Raw genomic sequence first — 7490 nt, forward strand, 5'->3', positions numbered from 1 at the left:
TGTTTTTTGATAAAAAAGATTATTAACAAAAAAATATTTTTCCCTCTCACTAAAATATCAGAATTACTCAAGTATCACAAAAGTCTAAAACACACCAAAATATTTGGAGTATTTTTTGCACTTTCGTGATATACATTTTTAATATAAAAAATATACCGTTTTCTCGTGTATAATAAACTTCACTGGTTAAAAAATTATACCAATTTTCGGTATATAAATAGCGCTAGTGGTATAAAAAATGATCTGATTGGTGAAAAATTATTCTTTTGAAATTGAAAAATATACAATAAATCTATGAATAAAATACACCATTTTAATTATTCTGATTTAGAATTTTAACCAAAGTTTATTTTTTTTACCTAAGACAGTTTGAAATGAAAATGAATTTTTATTCACTATCACAATAATAAGAGACTAATGATTAAATATGAATTTTAGTGCCTAATTTAAGAACGAAACACATTCAGTCTACTGATTTTAGATACTACCCCGTCTAAAAATCGAGCGCCTCAAAAATTTCAATGAATTAATGATTTTTTTTTCGATTTTAAAAATCAGATTTTCACAAATTAAATTTTTTTTTGTTTTTTTTTTTACATTTTTTTGAAGTGTTTTTAAACGAATCAAAAAAAACTAAGAATGCGGGGTAATTAGGTCGATATATTTACTATTATAGTAAAATAATTAATCGCTGTCTTCATTTTTTGAAGTCTGGTGAATTTTATGCCCACAGGGTGTACTTCCTACACCAAAGAGAGTGTACAAAATATACCGTTTTGGTTGATTTCAGAATCGAATAATTTTATGCACCATTAATGGTATATTATAAAAACAACTAAGTATCGGTGTATTTTTTGCACAGAATCTTAAAAAAATGTTGAAATTTTGTACAAAAAAGACAGTGGTATAATTTTTATACCACTTAATTTGACAAATACACCATATTTTTTCAATTTACTCAATTTTACACCAAAATTATTGAATTTACACCAATTTATACACCAGTGTGCTACTTGAGTACCGAAAACTAAAAAAACTAAAATTCAAAAATTAAATTATTATTTTAATTTTAAGTAAGGAAAAATCCCGTTTCAACACGATCCAATATCCCATTTTTATAAATGTTTCAGTTTCCAGACGATTCTGACATTCGTTGAACCTACAAAAAAGTGATGGCAACTACATAAAGATAGGCTCTGCACCTGACAAAATTTGTTTATTTCGATAATGAAATGGAACGAAAAGTTTCAGTAGTAAATTTAGATGGATAGAATAGGAATATATTGTGCTTGTTAGTCCGAGAGAGAAAGAAAGTGACGTGCGATTGTATTTTAGCTTACATGGAAGATCAATTATATGATATATGTATACTACTTACAGTGCTGTCGTTTTTACGACTTTTTTTTTGGAAACGAAACTGACAGTTATAGAAAAGTTTATTTTTTCAGAAACACCTCTCGCTGGGTTACACTTTTGTTTGTAATACTGCAAACAGGGTCGCGCTTTTAAAATTTCAAATACTTTCAAGAAACGTATGCTTTTATAAATAGAGCATAAAGAGAACTTTATTTTGATATCTCACTCCATGAATTTTTATTTTATTTTTTAAAATGATTTTTTTGGGCCAGGGGTTCCTACTTACCCCTTGATTTTCTTTTTCGGAAATCTGAAAAAAAATAATTTTTAGTTTTTCTACCCAAATGCATAGGCCTGGACACCCAAATGCATAGGCCTGGACACTGTAAACTCATTAAAAGTAAACCAAAGCTCGTTTCAAGAATTTGATCCGAGTGTAAGAAAAAAATGTTTGCATGCAGGTATAACTCAGTAACCATACCTGTAAGAAATTTTTGGTTTTCAGATACCTATGAATAGAGCCATAGCCGTATTTAGGGGGGGGGGGTTTTGGTGTTTAACCCCCCCCCCCCCCCCGAAATTTTTTTTCAGAAAATCAAAAGATACCTATATTATAAACATATACAAGTCTAATATGTGCAGCACTAAATGATTTGTTTTTGTATTTTAGTGATTTGATTACCTATATGAAAATCTCCCTTAAAATCACTACCAATTTTGCATCGTTGCAGAAGCTGTCGATGAAGTTTGTATAAAGGAAAACAAAAATTGTTTGGTCTATTACAAAGAGTTTTTATCTCTTTGACCATTTCCTAAAACACTATGTTAACACCTTAAAATGCTCTTTGAAGAACCCTTTAAATACCACAAGTACTTATGCAGGGTTTTTGGTGCTGAGACTAAACTATGCTTTTTCAAAGGGTTTCGGTGGCCGAACTCGAATCCAAAGACGGACTTATTCGATCACATCTCGTTTTTGAAATATTACCCTTAAATCTATTAAAATCTTTCAGACATCTTTTCTACTGTCCGAGATATCTTCAGTTGCTTATTACCCACTTTTGTTCTATGTTAACCTTAAATCCAGTATGTAAGCGAAAATAAATGTATCGATTTATTCAGAGACTGTAGTACCTACCAACGCTAGGAAATAACCTCGAAAACTGGTAAAAAGCGGGATTTTCGATTTTCTAACGGGAACATCTCAAAAACGCGATGTGATAGAATTTTTCTGAGTTCGGATTCGAGCTCAGCCTATAGAAAAGTATACCATGGTTTCTGTAACAAAAACCTTGTTGACCAGTGTAATTAGCTCATGTCAAACAACTTGGATTATTTAAAATTTTGGTTTTTAAGTATTGCTAATTTCATTTAGAACTCAATAGATAGAATGTACCTGTCAATTTTCTGCTACAAAATTTCAGTGCAAGAAAAAGTCCATCTTTCAATGTTTTATATATTAAATTGTACGAAATAATTTTTTTTATAAAGCCTTAGAATGGTTAAAATTTGTTTCTTAAAAAAATTTTCTTGCTCGCTGACGCTCGCAATTTATATCAACCAACTTATCACTCTTTGTACCTACAAAACTAGAGATGCCGCTGAATATTCGGCCATTTTTAAATTCGTTTACAGTAAGCAGGACTTTTTTAAACTTTTAACTACGAATTCCTCTTCTAAAAAATACTTAAAAAGGATATTGGCAAATTTTTCGCTTCTACACAGTTCAAATGACTATTTGATTTAGCGGGATTTAGAATCGACATATAGTTGATACAAAGTATTGTGATTTCTAAAAAAAAAATTTGTTTGGTCTGAGCTAACCCCCCCCCGAAATGAAATCCTAGCTACGGCTATGAATAGAGCATAGGCAAAGAGACCTTTCTTTTGATATCTCACTTGATTGTTTGAAAATTGATTTGCCACCAGAGACCAGTAAGACCTTTTTACTTATACGGATGTGATAGAACAAACTAACATTGTGACGATGTCTAAGGTGTGTTGCCTTAGTTCATGTAATTTTTTTGAAACCATGATCCGTAAGCTCTTTTGACTAAAACCCTTTATATTTATTAAATTTTTTTTAGATTTTAATCCTTAATCGGGGAATTTTTTTTTCATTCAGGAGAAAATCCTTAACGAAAAGCATTTACTACCAAAAGGGAATTTTACAAATTGTACTCAATACCCTTCAGTCTAGCCTTGTAATGTCGCTTCCGCCCCAAATATCAGTTACAAGGTTAACATTAAAAGATTCATTCATGCACGCATAGCATATACACTAAATTGCTCAAAGAATTGAATAAAATGCATTTTTGGACCCCTTTTTTAAAGATATTTTTTATCAAAAGAAAAACGAGTCAATACTTTTTTGTCAACAGATTTCTTTGATATACAACCCCAAGTACACTCACTACAAAAGTTAATTTCTTTTATCCTTGTTTTCTTCAAACAATTTTAAATATTTCCTCAAAATCCTTAACGCGATTTATATCCCAAAAGAATAACAACAAAAGATTGCTCTTAACCTTTTTTTTCACTGAAATTTACATTAACAACATTCCCTTTATATTTTTGCAACTCTATACCTTGCCACCACCCGTAAGGCCATCAACAAAAATACCAGCAAAATGTGCATGACGAAAAACAACTTGAGTGAAGAGAGAGAGCAAAAAAAGAGCGCATAAAAATGGTGCCTCTCGAAGCCCCATCATCGAAGTCATTGACGACAAAACTTAAGTGCCTACCAATGCCGTATATCCGTTGTGGCGTTGTCATCGTTGAGGATTGCGATGGCTTTAGGCTCTTCCAAGGATCAAAAGTGAATGTCGATATTTATTTTTTTGCTTTTTATTTTCTTTATAGTAAAAAAAAAACACGAGAACCTGAAAGACCCCTTTGGAATAAAAGTTTTCCATTCATTGGGAAGTCCTCTTTGTGTGTTCTGCCGCCATTCTACCGCCAAGGACATTAATAGAATGCGAGAGCTTTGCCAATTTGCCTGTTGGCCCGTTTTTTTTTTTCTATAAAAATGTATTTAGCTGTGAGAAAAAAAAGGACGATTAAACTAGGCAAACTACTTACGCAAACATGCTTTGACACCAGAGTTTGTAAAGGCTTTGCGTTTGTAGGTTAAGTAGATTGAATGTGATATCACATTTGCATTTTGAAACTACTTTAGTTCTTCCCAATGCCTGTCCCCACACACATCATCACGCGCTCCTCATTTGGAGTGAGATTGGGTCCAATTTTCTCGGGTGAGTCCAGTTTCCTGCGTTGTGGGTGATGAGATGAGATTTCAATATCCTTTTTTTCTTTTTGTATATTTTTTTTCGCGGAAGCTCATTTTATTTTGTAATTGGATCACGTTCTGTGCGGAAAGGTGTTGTAATCAAACTTGACTGCATTTCGATTTTGATTTTGTATGCGAACATTGAAACACAAAAGTCGACCATGGGACAGAGAAGGACATTGTGGGGCGATATGGTTGTTCGTATTTTTCCTAGGTTACTCTTTGGAATTCTGTATGATGCTTGAATTTGTTCTTGTTGGTCATCCAACTGGGAGAAGTATACGAGGATATAATATTTGCATTCACTGAATGGAAATGAACCGATTAAATCAAGCATAACAGTGTGCATTGGGGAACAAAATCACAAATACACACACAATCGTGCTGATGGTCGTGAAAGAGTTGTTGGAAAGTTTTTCGGGTCTGGGACAGGGACCCTAATGTGATTGAATTTGGTGATAATTTGATTTTCCCATTTGAATTTTCTCTCTGATGGTTGAAAATAATGCTGCTGAAAGAAAGGCTATTATTTTTTTCAGGAAAAAGGACACGTCATTTCCATATGAGACATGCAGCTTTTGTTATTTGAAACTCTAACGGAATGTATTTATACAAATGACTGAATGGATACACACATGTGGCCTTTGTTTTAAAAGTAGAAAGAGAATTTTTCTTTAAAATAATATGTAATATGAGGTGGAATTGAGAGGTCAAGGAAAAATTCTGTTAAGGGTAAATGTTACTGTAGTGAAACCCTTTTCTCTACTTCATGAGAAATACCTATAAATAAAAATTATTATAAAAATTGAACTTTATAAAAAAAGGGTTCATAGTGCTGTGAGTTTGTCTATCTGGAATAGGGAGCCACGGTGAATGATTTATTTGAAACTTGATGGCTACATTTGTTGCTGCAATCACACACGAGAATGTTTATTTTTAATTAAAACATATTACAGGGTGTTTTAAAAGTAATGCAATAGCTTGAATTGAATACCAATAACAATTAACTTTATAAGTTTTTCTATGCAAAAAAAAAAGTTACGCATTCGCCACAGTGACCCAATTTTATATACAAAGATTTGTTATTCAAAACTCATCATTGATCTTTAAATTATAGAAATGGAATAAAAATAAATAAGACCGTCACATAATCCATCAGAAATTTTGAAAATATAACAGAGTTTTTCAACTCTAAGGAAAAATAAACCATCATTCAAAAGATTTCGAATCACTTTATTTGTTTTTAGTTTTATGTTTAATTTTTGCGACAATTTTAATTGCTCCATAAATTATTTTTGAGAAAAAAGTGTAACTTTTGCACTTGAAGAGGAGCCCATCCTTTTTCCACATAAAAGGAAATCACAAGACTTGATTGTAATACTTCTGAAATGCATCTGTTTTTAAGTTCTAATGCTTTTAGAAATATCGGCAAACTTGGGGCTTTCCTCATTCTTTGAATGATATGACCAACTCTGGCTATTGTGGTCCTTTTTGTTGATATAGGACCACAATAGAAATTACAAAAAGCTTACAAAAAAAATTATACCATTAAAAAGCCAAATATTTCTTCTACATAATAAAACCATTTTTAAATTTTTACAATGCACAAAAAGTATTAAAATAATTTATTAAAAACAATCATTTCTTATGAAAAAAGTGAAAAAATCATTTCCAACACCCAAAAATTAATTTTTTTGATATAACAACCTATAATTACTTTTATACCACCTGAAAGCTTATTGCTTCAGCTCAAAATATATATATATCGATCATGTCTATTAGGCATCTACAAAAAGAGCCAGAAATTTTTGAACTCGATCAATTTTCATCAAAAAAGCAAAATAAACAATAAATTTTTTTTAGACGACCTATAAAAAAATTTATATCATGTGAAAGCTTATAATTGCACCTTTCATATGACTTTTCAATCTTATTTCTTCGATGCCTAGAAAAAAAGTTAGAATTTTTTTGAGCCAACCATGTCGAAATTCCAAACTGAGATTATAGTCCGGTCAAATTAGACTAAAATAAGGGGGTGAGGTTACATTAATTCCCAGCAAGCTGAAAATTGGTAGGATTGCCATTAATTAAATCTAAAAAGTCCTCATCGATCCGAGGCCTGGAAAAAAATTTACGGGGGGTCAAAGGTCACAAAAACTGGTTTTTCACGATTTTCAGCAAAACGGTAAGTCTTATCAAAAAAATTTCAATGCAAGAATTGTAGACCAGATCATTATATATAAAAAGTGTCATGACACTTTTTTTTCCTAAGACCCACCGTTTCTGAGGTATAACGATTCAAAAAGTTGAAGTAGAGTAGTAATCGTCATAATCTGGCCTATTCTGAAAAAAGAACTCCAAACTAAAAAGTTCTTGAAATTTCATTATTTTTTTAGCTTGAATTTAGTTCTTCGATGGTTAAGAATATGAGGAAAGCAAAAAAAAATTAAAATTTTCACCATTTTTCCGATTGGGGCCCTCCTCCCGAAACCATTTCCCTGGGAATTTTTGTTTAGAATATGTCTGAATATATACAGGGTGTGCAATAGAGAATGGACAACATTAAAACGACCGATAGCTATACTTATGACTGTTCTAAAAACAGATAGAAAAAAGTTCTATCGCAACCAGTTCATAAAATATTGGCTTTTTTTCGTTCAGTGTTTTTTAAATTTTATCATCTTATGTTTTCTCTCACTACAACCACGAATGAACGAATTTTATTTATTTCTTTTTTTTTTATCATTTTCTACAATAATTGTATGAGTACATAAAGGCTTTAAAAACTGCATAGCTATTGCACATTTTCGTAAAAAAAAAATTGAAATCTGTTTTTTGATGA

Source organism: Episyrphus balteatus, chromosome 4 (assembly GCF_945859705.1).
Source record: "Episyrphus balteatus chromosome 4, idEpiBalt1.1, whole genome shotgun sequence".
In the NCBI taxonomy this organism is placed as follows: Eukaryota; Metazoa; Arthropoda; class Insecta; order Diptera; family Syrphidae; genus Episyrphus; species Episyrphus balteatus.